General features: G+C 39.6%; 1 protein-coding gene across 5 annotated transcripts in view; it reads right to left on the reverse strand.

The window, feature by feature from the left end:
- Fhit (fragile histidine triad diadenosine triphosphatase) overlaps window positions 1–14,463 on the reverse strand; it is a 1,329,438-nt gene that overhangs the window by 1,203,797 nt on the left and 111,178 nt on the right. For all 5 annotated transcript variants that reach the window (XM_010643166.2, XM_033757040.1, XM_010643170.2 and 2 more), the window contains exon 5: window positions 8,856–8,963. The gene's annotated coding sequence lies outside the window, so the exon portion shown is untranslated. The remainder of the gene's footprint in view (window positions 1–8,855; window positions 8,964–14,463) is intronic.

Genomic DNA, 14,463 nt, shown 5'->3' on the forward strand with positions numbered 1-14,463 from the left:
CCAGGGATCGAACTTGGGTCCTTGAGCCTACAAGGCAGGCGGCAGAACCACTGAGCTAAATCCCGGCCCTAGGCTGGATCTTTTGAGGGTGTATGGACATAAGGCATGTAGGGGGCCCGACACTTAATGTAAGCAAAGAGTAAGCATTCAATGACAGGAAGAGAGATCCGGGAGGGAGAAGTTTTCAACAGGGAGAGAGGACATATTGCTGTCAGAGGACGTAAGGCGATGTTTGGAAATATCCATGGCTGTCACAACCAGGAGGGTAATGGATGCTTCCGAAAATCAGGATACAGGCTATGGATACTGCTACACATCCTCCATGGAGAGGACAAGCCCCTATGACAGAATGAACTGAATAAAAACACTAATAATTCCTAGGTGGACAGAGAGGTAAAGAGAAGGAGAGAAAAACAGTGCAATGCATTGCAAAACACATGACGAAGGAGAGATACGTTCAGAGCCAGAAGAGGACAACAGATCGCAATAGATTTGGAATTAGATTGACAGGCTTCTGCCATACACCCTCTGAGTCTCAAGACTTTCTTCAGTGTGTGGACATAACGCCATGCACCAAAACAGTTAGAAGGTTTGACATCAACTTTGACCGAATCAATGTGGATGCCCCTTACATACAGCCAACAGGAATGCACAATGTGTGCATCCACTCTGCACCCTTTTGACTCCCACCTGCAAAGTTAGAATACTCATAGTATCTGCTTAAAAGGGATCTTAGCGCAATGAAGTAGGACAGTGTCAGTAAGGTATTTAGCACAGTACCCAACACATAATACACACTAGCTAAAAATCAAAGGCTATGAGGATAGTTTCTGTAGACTTTTAAAGTCCAGATGGTGGTAGATAGCTTCAGCCTTCTCTAACTACATATGACATACACCATAAGAAAAATTGTAGCAATTCACCAACTATTCTTCTTACCTACTAACAACCTCGACAGGAGGCTTACTGTTTCTGATACTTGTCCTATATAGTAACACTTGTACTTCACCCAGAAGCAGACTAAAATAGCTGAGTCTAGCCACAAAACCTCTTTTAATATAAGAAGGGCTCAACCCTCTCCTCTGGCAAGGACCCAGGGAACCCCTCTGGGAGTTCCATAAACACAACTAATCTGCTTGACTGTTCCTTACTGGGCAACAATTCTAAACTTGTCTCACAAACACGCAGGGCACACATTCTACAAGGACTTTCTGTTTTGTTTTTTTTAATATCCTTCATTTTCTCTGGTACCTATGCAAAAAAGACTTTATGTACAGGTTAACCCAAACAAAGCAAGGCTGCCTTGAGGCTTGCATCCACTGAAAAATGTATCCACAAAGAATAACGCTGTAGGAATTTGCCAGGACATTACATACCAAAAGGGCCCCAGATTCTCCTTAATAACCCAGCTCCTCCACCTTCAAGCGGCCACTTCAAAAGATAAAAGCAGCAGTTATCCCGCACCCCACCCCACCTCAGGGCCCTCTGTGCCAGCTGCTTCCTGTCCGTACCACACCGTCACGCTCACGACCCGTCCCCCGCTTCTCGCCCGGTTGCCTTTCCTTCTTTTGAAGCAGCCCCTGGAGTTCTGAGACGCTGAGCTCCCCGTCTCCTTTGTCAGTGAATCCCACATGAGAAATTCCGCCATCCCTGCCTGGGTGGCCAGTTGAGCTTTTCCCAAGTGCTGCATGGACATAACCCCCCAAATCTTTGTACCGCAGAACCAAATGGAAGAAACAAAGACCTCAACTGCTCTCCACCTGGCACGCAGGGCAAAGTGAGTATTAGTCACAGTGCCCTTTTGGCTACTGACAGATAAAGTAGATGTGCTCATAACCTAGAGCTTGTCACCAAATTCTCAAAGCTTTAAACCTTTACAAATAAGCTGCAATTTGTAAAGAAATCCCCAAATGATGTTATACAAGGAAGTTAAAGCAGGCACAGAAGGACGGAGTAACATTTCACCATCTGCCTGTGACAGTAATAATGCCTCCACCTTATAAATATCTCATTGATTGTATAACAGGACAGAGATTCTACCATAATCTAATGAAGATTATTCCTAAATTATATGTTCATGCAGGAACACTGCCAAGCCCAGTGCTCCTAAGGGTCAATTTTGAGCAAGTGAACTTTCTAGTGGCAGTGATAGGAGTTTAGAACACAATTGGACAACATTCAACCCACTTTACCGTAGTTGCTTAGATCAATGTCACACTGGAGCCACACAGAGAACAGAGATAGGAAGTGAGTTTGGGACAATTTTCCCACTGGTAGATGGAAAATGTCTTAAAGCAGTATGTGTAGACATCTCTCTGGGTCACCCGTGAAGGAAGTCAGGGCTTTGGGCTTTAGTCTCTAAGCCAGGAAGATTGGTTCTGGCACAGTCACATCACGCACAGTGAGGTGGGAATGTGTGACACAAGCAGCTTTCCCTGCTCTGTCTGGACCTTGCGGGGTTATATTTTTCTAACGTGGCAGAGCTCAGGCCTGCTAACAGGCTAACCAAGAGTGAACTGGAAAAAAGAGAAATAGCTTGATAATACGTATTTCTTAAAACCTCCTTTTCCTACAGAGGGGGCCCAGGCAAGTACACTGGCCTAAGTCAAATGGAAGTTGGTGACTTAGCTTACTGCCTATTGCCTAGGTCCCCACAATCCAAGGAGCATGTCCACTGATAAATAGTTGGTTTATAATAGGACTCGGCTCCGGTAGTGCAATCAGTCAGCATGCAGTACTTATATAATAGGACTCTAAAAATTACCATAAATGGAATATATATTATATATTCCATATATTTTATATGCACACAGTATACTTGCATATAAATATCTTCCATAAATATAATATTTCACAAAGATAAATATATTTGCATATGTGTCAGAATTTTTGGTACTGATAATTTTAAAACTGGAAATAATCATCTTTTCATTTTTTTAAATTATGTGACAAGAAGCTAAATATCTCTTTACTGGTAGCTAATTATAAACAGTTCTCTAGCTGATCAGCATTTCTAAAATATTAATTAGATTTATACCTAATTGTTTTTATCCTTTACTTCCAAAACATGAAGCAACACTGCTATATTTTCATTATATCCATATTTTAACCTTCAATTTACAGCAAATCAGGTAGTCTTCCAATCATGGTAAAATCCCCAATTTTTGGGGGGGGTACCGGAGATCAAACTCGGGACCTTGTACTTGAGACGTAGGCGGCAGAACCACTCAGCTAAATCCCCAGCCCAATTTTTTCTAAGAAATGAATGTAAGTAAACTAAAATGAGTTGATTTAAAAGAAAAACACAACAATGACAATAATAAAGGTGGCCGACAGACTTGGCACGGTGTAACAAAGTTGAGCTCAGCTCACCCTTACCCCCACTCTTTCTACTCCTAGTGCCTGCCTTTCTAAAGAAGCATGGATTTGACTGTGAAGGTCTGGAGACCCTCTTTCCAACCATCCTGATACTCGCTGGGATCCTTCACAAGTTGCTATTCAGTGTCTTTGGGAAATGGGAACCTGTACAGAAAAGGTAGCAACTTTCAGTATAATACATTGTCATTAACAACACCACCATGCTGTACAAGAGCCCTCTTCACTTGTTCCACCCACTTAAATGCTGTCCCCTCAGACCAGTACCCTCCCAGCTGCTACCCTCTTGCCACTTCTAAGCCCCTGATAACCACCGCTCTACTTTCAGCTTCTACGAGTTTGACTTTCCTAGATCCCACATACAAGTGAGATCAGGCAGTACTTGGGTTTCTTGGCCTAGTGCATTTCACTTAACATAAGTGCCCTCCAGGTTCATTCATATTAACTCAAATAAGAGAATTTCCTTCTTTTTTTAAGGCTAAATATTATAAAACAGTATCTTTTATATTGGGGTACCGGGGATCCAACTCAGAACCTTGTGCTTTTGAGGGAGGCAGTGATACCATTGAGCTAAATCCCCGGCCCTATATATTTTTATTTTTATACTATTTACCCTTAAAAAACAAGTCATTTATCCATCACACACCATAGATAGATAAGATACATAGATACATAGAATACTTATTATATTTTTCTTTATATAATGGGCACTTAGGTTGATTCTATAACTTGGCCATTGTGAATTTTGTTGCAATGAACATGGGAGTGCAGACTGGTGCAACGACTATGGAAATAAATATGGAGATACCTCAAAGAGCTGGGACTAGAGATTCCATTTGACCCAGCCATCCCTCTGCTGGGTATCTTTCCAAAAGAATTAAAAGAATCACAGAACAGTGATATATGTGCACCTATGTTTATAGCAGCACAGTTTGTAATAGCTGAAATTTGGAAACAGCCCATTTGCCCATCACTTGGAAACTGGATAAAGAAGATGTGGTTTTTCTATAAAATGGAATACTACTCTGCCATAAAGAATGAGAAATTAAATTCACATAGGAAAATGGATACATTTTGAGGATATACTCCTAAGTGAAATAAATAAGTCACACATGTGTAAATACCAAATAGTTTCTCTGGTGTATAAAACTATAATAGTACATAAGATCCTAATGAGATAATTGACAAACGTGAAATAGGAAGAAAAGGGCTAAAGGTGTAGGAAATGTGGGAAGGGTAGGGGAAAGGGAATAAGGGAAAAGAAAAAAATATGAAAAAATGTAAATAAAGTGTTTGTAAACAGGGAGGGGAGGAGGGGGTTAAGGGAGGGCAGTGACGGGGTTAAGGGAGGGCAGTGACAAGGGGAAAAAATGAGAACCAAGACCTGTCATGTAAAGGTACAAGATCCCAATGATGAATGTAACTGTACTGTATACCTAAAATGTACCAATAAACAATTAAAAAAATAAAATAAAATAAACTTCACCATCTTTAATCTGTAAAATGAATGGCTACAATAGCCTATCTCTAGCATTTCTTCCAAATTATAGACTCATCAAGGCCAGCACTGGGATCCAGTACAAACGACTGGGAATTTACAGTTTGGGATCTGGCTCTGTCAGACTGAATCTCAATTTTTAATTCATAATACATTTCTCACTGGTCCTATCTTCCTTGTCGATATCATCTTTCAGAATCTTTTTTTTTTTTTTTTTTGAGACAGGGTCTCACTATGTAGTTGAGACTGACCTGGAACTCACTATGTAGCCCAGGCTGGTCTCGAACTCACAGCGATCCTCTTGCCTCAGCCTCCCGAGTGCTGCGATTACAGGCGTGCGCCACCACGCCTGGCCAGAATCTTAATGTGTACATTTGGAGGACCATCCAAGACAGAGCCATGCAGACAGGGAGCTCATCCTTTTGCTTCACCAGCATGAGCAGAGTGGGTGACACTTCACAGGCACCATGTGTATTTATTAAAAGAAGGAAAGAACATATAAACAAATATATAAACAAAACAAAATATAGTCCCTTACCTTCCTAATTACCAGCATTATTTTATGAATTAAATAAAAGCTATGTATGTTATGTATGTTGAAAGAATTTTTAAGTCCTAAAGTAATACAAATACTAATAATGACCATCAAAGATCAGCCTCCCATTTGCCCAATTAATACATGTCTTACTAATTTAATGCTAACATGACTGGAACTCCAAAGAAACGAGTATTCACCGAAACTTTACTATGTCTGGGGAGATAGATAAATACATAAAATTTGAGCCTTCTCTTTTGTATCAACTGGGCATTCCAAACTTATTCATAAGTTCTAGCCAGCAGAAGTAAAAAACTGGGTAAACAAAACTCACACGAGCCAATGGTCACTTAGCACTTAGTACTCACCAATCCCTGGGTAGGTGTTTTGCAGACATAAGTTAATTGAATATTCACATAGTCTTTAAATTAGCTACAGCTATATTTTCCTTTTTATAAATCAGGAAACAAGGGGCACAGAAGCTAAAAGTAACTTCCTCCAAGTTCACAGTTAGCAGGTGGAAGAGTCAAGATTCATCTGACTTCACAGTCCAAGCCCTTACCCACGATATGATAAGCAATATATTCAGGTAAGCTTAACACCGGATGTGTGTGGAATCATTTTGGTGCCTTTATTTTGGTTCAAGGAAGAGCTACTTTAGCATGTGATCAACATTGCCTTAATCTTTTTTTTTTCCCATTGTGAAAATCAGTGCCTGAGAAAAAGGAAAAGATTAACAATGAAATAAAAACAGGAGTCCCCAAAAGAAAGACAGACCCAGTTTCAACATTTTATTCTTGCCTTAGCCCTTCTGGTGTATCCCAACTGTGTTGCCATAACCTGTAAAATAGTTCTTCAGCCAGAAATGAGAACACCTAACCTAAATACACACACACACACACACACACACACACAGGACACTTTCTCAGTTGTGCAATGACTTTTGAGATTTCATTTTCTCCTTTTCAGGGAAACATGTTTGCTTCAGTCATTACAACCATCAGTTAGCCTGGGTCAGAAGCAGTTCCTAATTAAGTGGAACTACTGAATGCCATGAGATATGAAACCTTGCTGCTAATTGTACACAGCCTGAAAGCAAAGAGAACTTGTGCAGATATGCACCATGCCTTTATGTTTGAGGACCAGCCAATTACAGAAACACAGAGACCAATCAGCATTAGCATAACCCTGTCCTGGCTGCCAGGGAATGAAGATCCCAGCATAGAGCGGCCTGCCCTGACTAATACTCACAAGGCTGATGAGGCCTTAATGAGACTATGAATCAAAATTTACCAAACAATCAGTGGCCTCAAAAGCCCTGGCTTCAAGTCGTTTCTTCTTTACCTTATCTTGGCATTAACTATTGAACAAGATGACCATGTTTAGATGTCTACATTAGTGGCCTATCTTTAAGCAATGACTCTAGTAAGTATTCTGCCCTCGTTTCTTTCTAAGAAAAATAAGTAAGAGGGTCAAAGGATTATTTTATAAGATAGAAAATCCAGATGCTGACAAAAGTCAACCATATGAGTCACGTCCCACTAAAAATATTCACGTCTGTGGTTCTTTGCAGGAAAAGACGCTGTGCAGTAATGATCGCTACCGTTTCCTCACGAAGCTCTCGCTATGCGCTGAGCACCTTGCTGGGAGTTCGGCGGGCATTATCTCACAGCCACGCAGCCTGAGCCAGGCTCACTTCCTTATTGTAGGCCCACCGCACCAGATACTCCGTCATTTAGCTTATCACAGATTCCTTTATGTAACTGAAATTATGTCTTGAACAGAACTTCAAGCTTTATTATAGGCAGGACCTTGTCTATTTATGCTCCTCCCTCATAACATGAGCTACCAGCACATCACTTGATACGGTGGTTATTCCATGAAGATTTGAGAAATCAACTGAAGACGCATGGAGAAACACCCCGGGGTGGAACTGCTGGACAGCAGCGTAAGTTGAACCTGGACTCAGACTCCAGGTCCAGCACCTGTGCTTCTAACCTGCAGCACATGGTCTCCTTCTGGGCTGGACAGTCTTTAGCATCAAACACATCAAGGGCAATTTAATATCACTATAGTCACATATAGACAGAAAGCGAAAGGGTTTTCTCTATGACATTCAAGTAAAGACTCACTATAGAATAAACGCTAGTGGACACAAAAGAATACTAGAAACATTTCAAAAATACTAGAAATCATGTTCAGTCTTTCCACAGGGTCCTTTCCATTCTCTATGTTGTTTTCAGTATTATTATTACTATCATTATCATTATCATTATCCTAAATGAACTTTTAAGACCCAAGGGATGCTAGTCAAACATACAAACTCCTCAAACCTCCAAAGAGCCTAGTAACATGTAATTTCTTACCTGTTTTATAAGAGTAAAAGGAGAAAACAAATGTGCATTCTGTTCTGGTGGCTGGTACACACTAGGGATACTAGTATTAACATTTATCCTTATAAATATTTGCCCTACTGTAATCACTGGCAGCCAGAAGCTCAAGTTGCAGGGTTGGTCACATCTGCATTTCAAACCCAGCTAGGCAACTTAGTTTCTGTCTGTCACCCAAATTATGTAAGCTCAAACTGCTTTCCTCAGCCATATAATGGAGGTACATTATCACTTACTCACATAAGTTCTTGGCATAGAAAATGGCATAAAGAAAAAATCACTGGGGTCTATTTTCATCATCTTCCTCCTCATTTTCATTTAGTCAGTTGTGAGTAGAATGAGTTTTGACATACAACCTGGGAGTCTGACCTTTGATGCCTGTCATATAAATGCAAAACTGTAGCAATGGGTTTAACTTCAAGGGTTAGTCTACCTCTCCCAGTGAGTTGCTGGTCTGCCTGTTCTCAGCAAATTCTGGAGCACTGACTCTCCACCAATAGAGTCCAGGCTTGAAATCATTACACCAGGGTTCCCACCTACTGTAAATCCCAGCACTTCTAATACAAACCCTAAACGCTTTAGCCTTCCCAGCACCATTTGGTCCAAACAACTTTGTACTTGGTATCATGGTCAAAAGATGCCCTTTCTCCTTAAAACAAATTCAGTCCAGGAGATTCATGTGGGATATAGAAATATGCCCTCTACTTTTCCACCCACACCTGAATTTGTCTTGGATTTACCACGGCCAATCATATATTTATTCAGTCAAACTAACTACTGAGTTCTTGTTCTGAGTCAGGTGATAAAACCATGAAAAACAATGCTTGATTTCATAGAATCGACAGCCCAGTGGGAGAGCTGGACACAAATCAAACAGAGCCAATGAATAGAATAAAGGTATAATTACAGAGGGAAATGAGTGGAAAACCAAGCAGCCATGCATGGACTGGGAGAAAGAAAGATGAATGGGAAGGGGCACGACGAAGGTCAGGCAGGTGTCCACAATGACCCCGTGGTTTACAGCCCGCACAAACAGATGGGTGGAGGTGCCACTTACTAGTCTCCTTCTTAAAGATGCCTTGAGACCCCTGAGGGGAGGCGAAGAGAAAGCAAATGCATGCCAGTGCCTAGGGTTCAAAGGAAAGGTCCGGCTGGTCCTTGGGACCTATGAGAAAACATAGGATTAGGAATGAGAGTACTGAATGAAGAGAAAGGCAACGCACTGTTAAACAGAAGCAATATTTGAATCCCACAAGCCGAGACTCAAGCATTTTTCTCCAGGACCAACATCACCTCCCAAATAGCCAAACGAACCTGTGCATCAAACCAACTTGCAGTCACGTTGGAATTTCACCACCTGCACAAAACTGGTTGCATAATATCATTAATTCTCATTATCTAAAAATGCAGAAAGATCTGAGATGCCTTTTTTAAAAATCCTAGAATTTCCTTTCAAATAAATAGACCATCCATTTTTCTGATGTTTCTAAAGCATTTCCATTGAAGTCCTCAAAATAACAAAAGAGAATGATCTTAGGGGCCTGGGGGAGTCAATCTTAAAGTTTTCTATGAAATGTAAATATAGTAGTTTTTGAAAGCTAATCTATTATTTAAAAATTCATGAAAATTTTCATACTATTTCATAACATAATTGTGTTGCACTGAAGACATACACACTTTAAATCCCTCAAATATCGGAGCAAAACTGATGTGCCTTGAAGGTGCCTCTGTTAACCTGTCACTATGGGGGGCCTTGGCCACAGCTTCATATGCAGGACGGAACTCATGATCCAAGTCAAGAACCATGAAACTAATCACAGATGGACTGCGAAGGTTTCTCTTTAGAGCAGGAGACCAGAGTCATGGCCTCCAGAAGTCAGTCTCCACGCCTTCCAATACTATAATCCATATTAATAGTAAAATCAACACTACATAGTTTTAAAATTCATTCTCTCCTATAAGAGTTGGTCACCGTGGTACATAGTAGGGACATAGGTACTATGCATGACATAGGTACCTATTTGAAGATTAAGAAATAAACACTGAGACCTAAAGTAACTTCCCATTACACAGACAGCATAATTTGAACCCAGACCATCCTGGTCCATGCAGAACAACAGTCATCTTCTCTGCTAACCAAGTGTACTGCTATTCACACTAATGGTTTATACCTGGTGGCAATCAAGAACAAAAGCTAAAAGCATGCTTGAAAATTAGGGGGGAAAACGCTTTATCTTCCTGAACCATACTTTTATTTAACTGAAAAAAATATCAGTATGCAAATTGGACATTTTGGGTACATAAAGTCAAATGTTACTAATTAAGTCAATGAGTGATGAATCATAATACCAACACTAGTCATTAAACAAAACTGCATTTAAATTAGATTTGCCAGGTGATTTACAGTACAAAAATATAATAAGCCAACTTTAAAGAAAACTTCCAATCATTTTATTCTTAAAGACTATTCAGAGAAAGATTTTCTTATATTCTTTTAAAAGATGAATACAAATATAAAATAGGAGAATAAACTCCATTATGATTTCTGTCCCCCTCAACATTTCTCTGGAGTCATCTCATCCTTTAAGCAACATGAGACATGATTTAATTCACCCAAGAAAGGTCACCTTGCTTGAGGGACAGGTCCCTCTGTTTAAATTCAGTTTGCTCCATCACACATACCACAGAATGGAAAATAGGGTACGTTCCTGTCCTAGAATTCTTCCTATGTTAATAAAATCACCTTACTTTTGAAGCAAATGAAACATGAGATACAATGCCAGGAATTAATTTGGAAGAGTAAATACACAGTATGAAAAAAGTGTCTGTATATCTTGTAATAAGTCCCTGGATGGCACAACATGCCATAGAGAAGATACCGCAAGTCAAACAGGGATAGAAAGGTACAAAAAGACTTAATGCATCATCACTAAAAGAGATATTTATATATACATTTCCTGAGGATTAGTTTTATCCTGTGAGTGGTTCTGAGGTATCCTCAGTTCAATGTCATATCCCCGAGCTTGTCGCTCCAATCTAGCTAACACAGATCAACATTCCCCAGTACAACTCCCTGTTATTCCCTGCCCAGCACTCTTCAAAAGCTCTGATCACATTCCCTTTGTGTTTCATTTGCTGTCTTATGTCCCTTTTGTTTGCCCTTTCCAGTATTACCAGGGCCTAGCACAGGGCCTGGCCCACAATAAATTTTAAAAATTTATATATTTAATATAAAATATTTAATGAATGAATGCACAAAGCTACGAAAGGCAAACAGGATACAGCGTGGCATTGAGTTCCTTTTTACAAATCAGATTCTATTTAATTTCATTAAACACTTTTATTTACTGGGAAACTTCTGAAATTACTGTAAGTTCTATTAATAAAGAGAAATGATTCTATTTTCAGGGAGAAGAAGAAAAAATAACTTTCATTCAATTGTTCCAAAGGTCTTTCAAAATAATGCTATAGTATAATTTGGTTTGAAAGCTAAGTCCGACATTTTATTACTTCCAAATTTATTCAGAAAAGCTGAAGGCCTGTGATAAGGCTCATTAAGTTGCTGAAAGGCCTATCTTCATATGCCTTTCACACAAAAGGTCTCAACTTAATGCCAGGTAATTACTGTCCAATTTCCCCCGGTTATTGCTATTTCCTGAAGAGTCCCAGGGAAGTTGGCCCCAGTGGACACCACCTGCGGTTTGAGTCAGGAACACAGAAAGAAAGGCCTATGTTCACTTCAAGCAGTAACTAAGGAAAGATGATCCTGCCTCTGGGGCCTAGAGTGTGCTTAGACTACCTGCAGCTCACCCTGAGTTGAGAGTCCAGACCAAGAAAGAAAGTTTCTGGAGCTGGGGATTTAGTTCAGTGGTTCCACCACCTGGCTCCCAAGTACAAGGACCCGAGTTCGATCCCCAGAACCAAAAATAAAAAAGAAAGGAATGTAAATTTCTACATACAAAGGGGTTGTTTTCTCCATCTTATATGCATCATTTTTCACTGCACCTGGATTCTGCTCCACACCTTTAGGGTTATGAATAGGGATCCTGGCTCCAGATTTCCTAAGCTCAACTCTGAACTCCATCCTTTCCAACTTGTGATTCTGGTTAAGCAACTTAGATTCTCTGTGTGTACATTTCCTTATTTGTAAAATGGGGCTCATTGTATCTCAGTGTTGTGATGAAGTGAAATACACAGAACTGTATCTTATACATGCTCACTTCTCCATAATGTTATATATTTATACTAATTTTATTACCACCAACCTCTCTAATTATCTCTTTTATAAACAGAATGTATCAGTTATTTATAATTGTCCTAATCCCACGGGCCTCATCAATGGTATTGGGGGTAAAAAAAATATTCACTATTTGTGATGAGACAGTCCAGTAAAAGATAAATGGTGATTAGAGAAGACCTTCTGTTAGGTGTTATCACTTCAAAATGCAGTAAAGAGTGGCACGGCCTCCTTGGAGGTCACTGAAGTGACTACCATGATATTTATGCTTCTTTTTATATTTCATCAGATGACAGCTGCAGTTTACCAGTCCCCATGCAACGATCATACAGCAGCCCTCTCTCAACAGTGAGTTCTCCTCACTTGAGCAGTGCCTACGGATAACCACAGAAATCTTTCAAGAGCTTAGCTTCTTACAGATACCGTGATGGTTAATATTACGTGTCAACTAGATTGAGCTACTTGTACAGATAACTTGTAAAACATTATTCCTAGATGTGCCTACAGTCCTTTCCAGGCCCTACTGGAACAAAAAGGCAGAGGAAGGGAGTTTTCTCCCTCTTTGGGGGCAAAAACATGGGTTTTTTCTCTTGTTCTCAGACTAGAAATTACACCATTAGCCTTCCAGTTTTCAGGCCATCATACTTGGGCTAAAAACTTATGCCATAATTTCTCCTGGTTCTCAAGGCCTCAGAATCAAGACTGAAACTATACATCTGGTATAGTATACTGGAGGGCTTCTCACCCCAAAATCATTTCAATCATCCCTCGTAACAATTCTTCTTGTATTGGTTCTCCTTCTCTGGGGAATCCTGATTAATACAGCCCCTAATTTACAAAGGGGTAGCTAACGATAGTAGCTAAGAACATGAGCTCTGCACTCAAGTGATCTAGGTTCAGTTCTTACCTGTGCTACACTTACTCAAAACATGTTACTTCACCCATAAACACTTGGCTCACCATCTATAAATATGATTAATATATAAACTCAAAAGGCTATTGTAAGGATTACATGAGATCACTATGGGTCACTTTGTAAAACTCTTAGATATAGTGTCACACAGAAAACATTCAGTGACTGTTATATATTGAGATATGTCTTGGGCAAGTACATTCTAGAAGTCTTTTTACATTAGAAAGTCAAATGGTGTCTTTTAAACTCAGTCTGGACCTTAAAAAGCTACAAAGAAACAGTCATTCAATAACAAATCAAGAACTACAGGTTCGATAGTACATCCTCTTCTGGCATACTCAGCAAGCTAACCCTACCTACAATGTTAAGAGACCTTTCTCCCTTATAGACGTGTCTTTGGAAAGACCTAGTATATCTCGAGTTCAGTCTTCAAGAATGGCACTCTTTCAACAATTTTATTAAATGTTAAGATGTTAACATGAAAATGATTAGAAGATAGCCAAAATACAATGAAGCAGAAACAGAAGGTAAGCACATCTGGTTTTTGTTGCATTCTCCAACTATGTGTGCTCTCTTAATAGCATGTACTCTGGAACACAGGAAAAGTTATGTGAACACTGTAGAATCTGTAAGGTCTAATTGCTTCTTGAACCAATAGCCCATTTTTGTCAAGTTAACACTTGAAAGCATGGAGAATTGTGTGAACAGGAAGCAAAAGTTAGGGAAATGGGATTAAAAATAATAATATACCACTGAAGAGAGAGAAGTTGCATTTTCTCCTAAACAACACAGCACACCAGCACAACAAATCTGGATTGGGGACAGCTTTTGGAGCAAAATGTGGTTAGGATCAGAATGATACATTTGAAAACTTACAGGCATGATACTGGTTTCTGTATCAGAATAAGATCTGCACTAAGAAGAGGCCAAAATTCTGTAGTCTGGGTCTTCCCATTACACTAACTAAGCAGAGCTTTCTTTGAATACTCACCAGTGCTCACATCACCCTCCATTTAACAGAGAGAAGGGAAAATATATATCTGGTAAAAAGGCTGTAAATGTTTAACAACGGGCTAGAGGGGGAAGGTATGTAGTGTTTGTCTATTTCCATGGTGTAAATAGTCTCACCACATCTGGTTTCAACCTACCAAAGTGAAAACACTGAATAGGGAGTTTGGGACACATATTAATAATCAATCACCTCTTCCAGAGAGGTACACACTAGCTTCAGCATTGCTTACACTATGTGCTAAGAGAATGAAAATATCACTGACACGTGTTCTTTTGAGGTATATATGCCTTGTGTAAAGCAGTTTTAATTGGCTACTTGTGAAAGTTAAAGTAGTACTTCATGTAAGTCCTTAGAAATGGAAATATAATTTCTAATCCACTTTCTACCTGAATGAAATGGCAACATCTATCATCCATTTATGCAGTTCCTCCGGTACTAATGCAATTTTTTTTTTTTTTTTTTTTTTTTTTTTTTTTTTTTTTTTTTTGTGTTTTTTTTTTCTT

The sequence above is a fragment of the Fukomys damarensis genome, unplaced genomic scaffold (genome assembly GCF_012274545.1).
Source record: "Fukomys damarensis isolate Sample0158 unplaced genomic scaffold, DMR_v1.0_HiC HiC_scaffold_28, whole genome shotgun sequence".
NCBI lineage: Eukaryota > Metazoa > Chordata > Mammalia > Rodentia > Bathyergidae > Fukomys > Fukomys damarensis.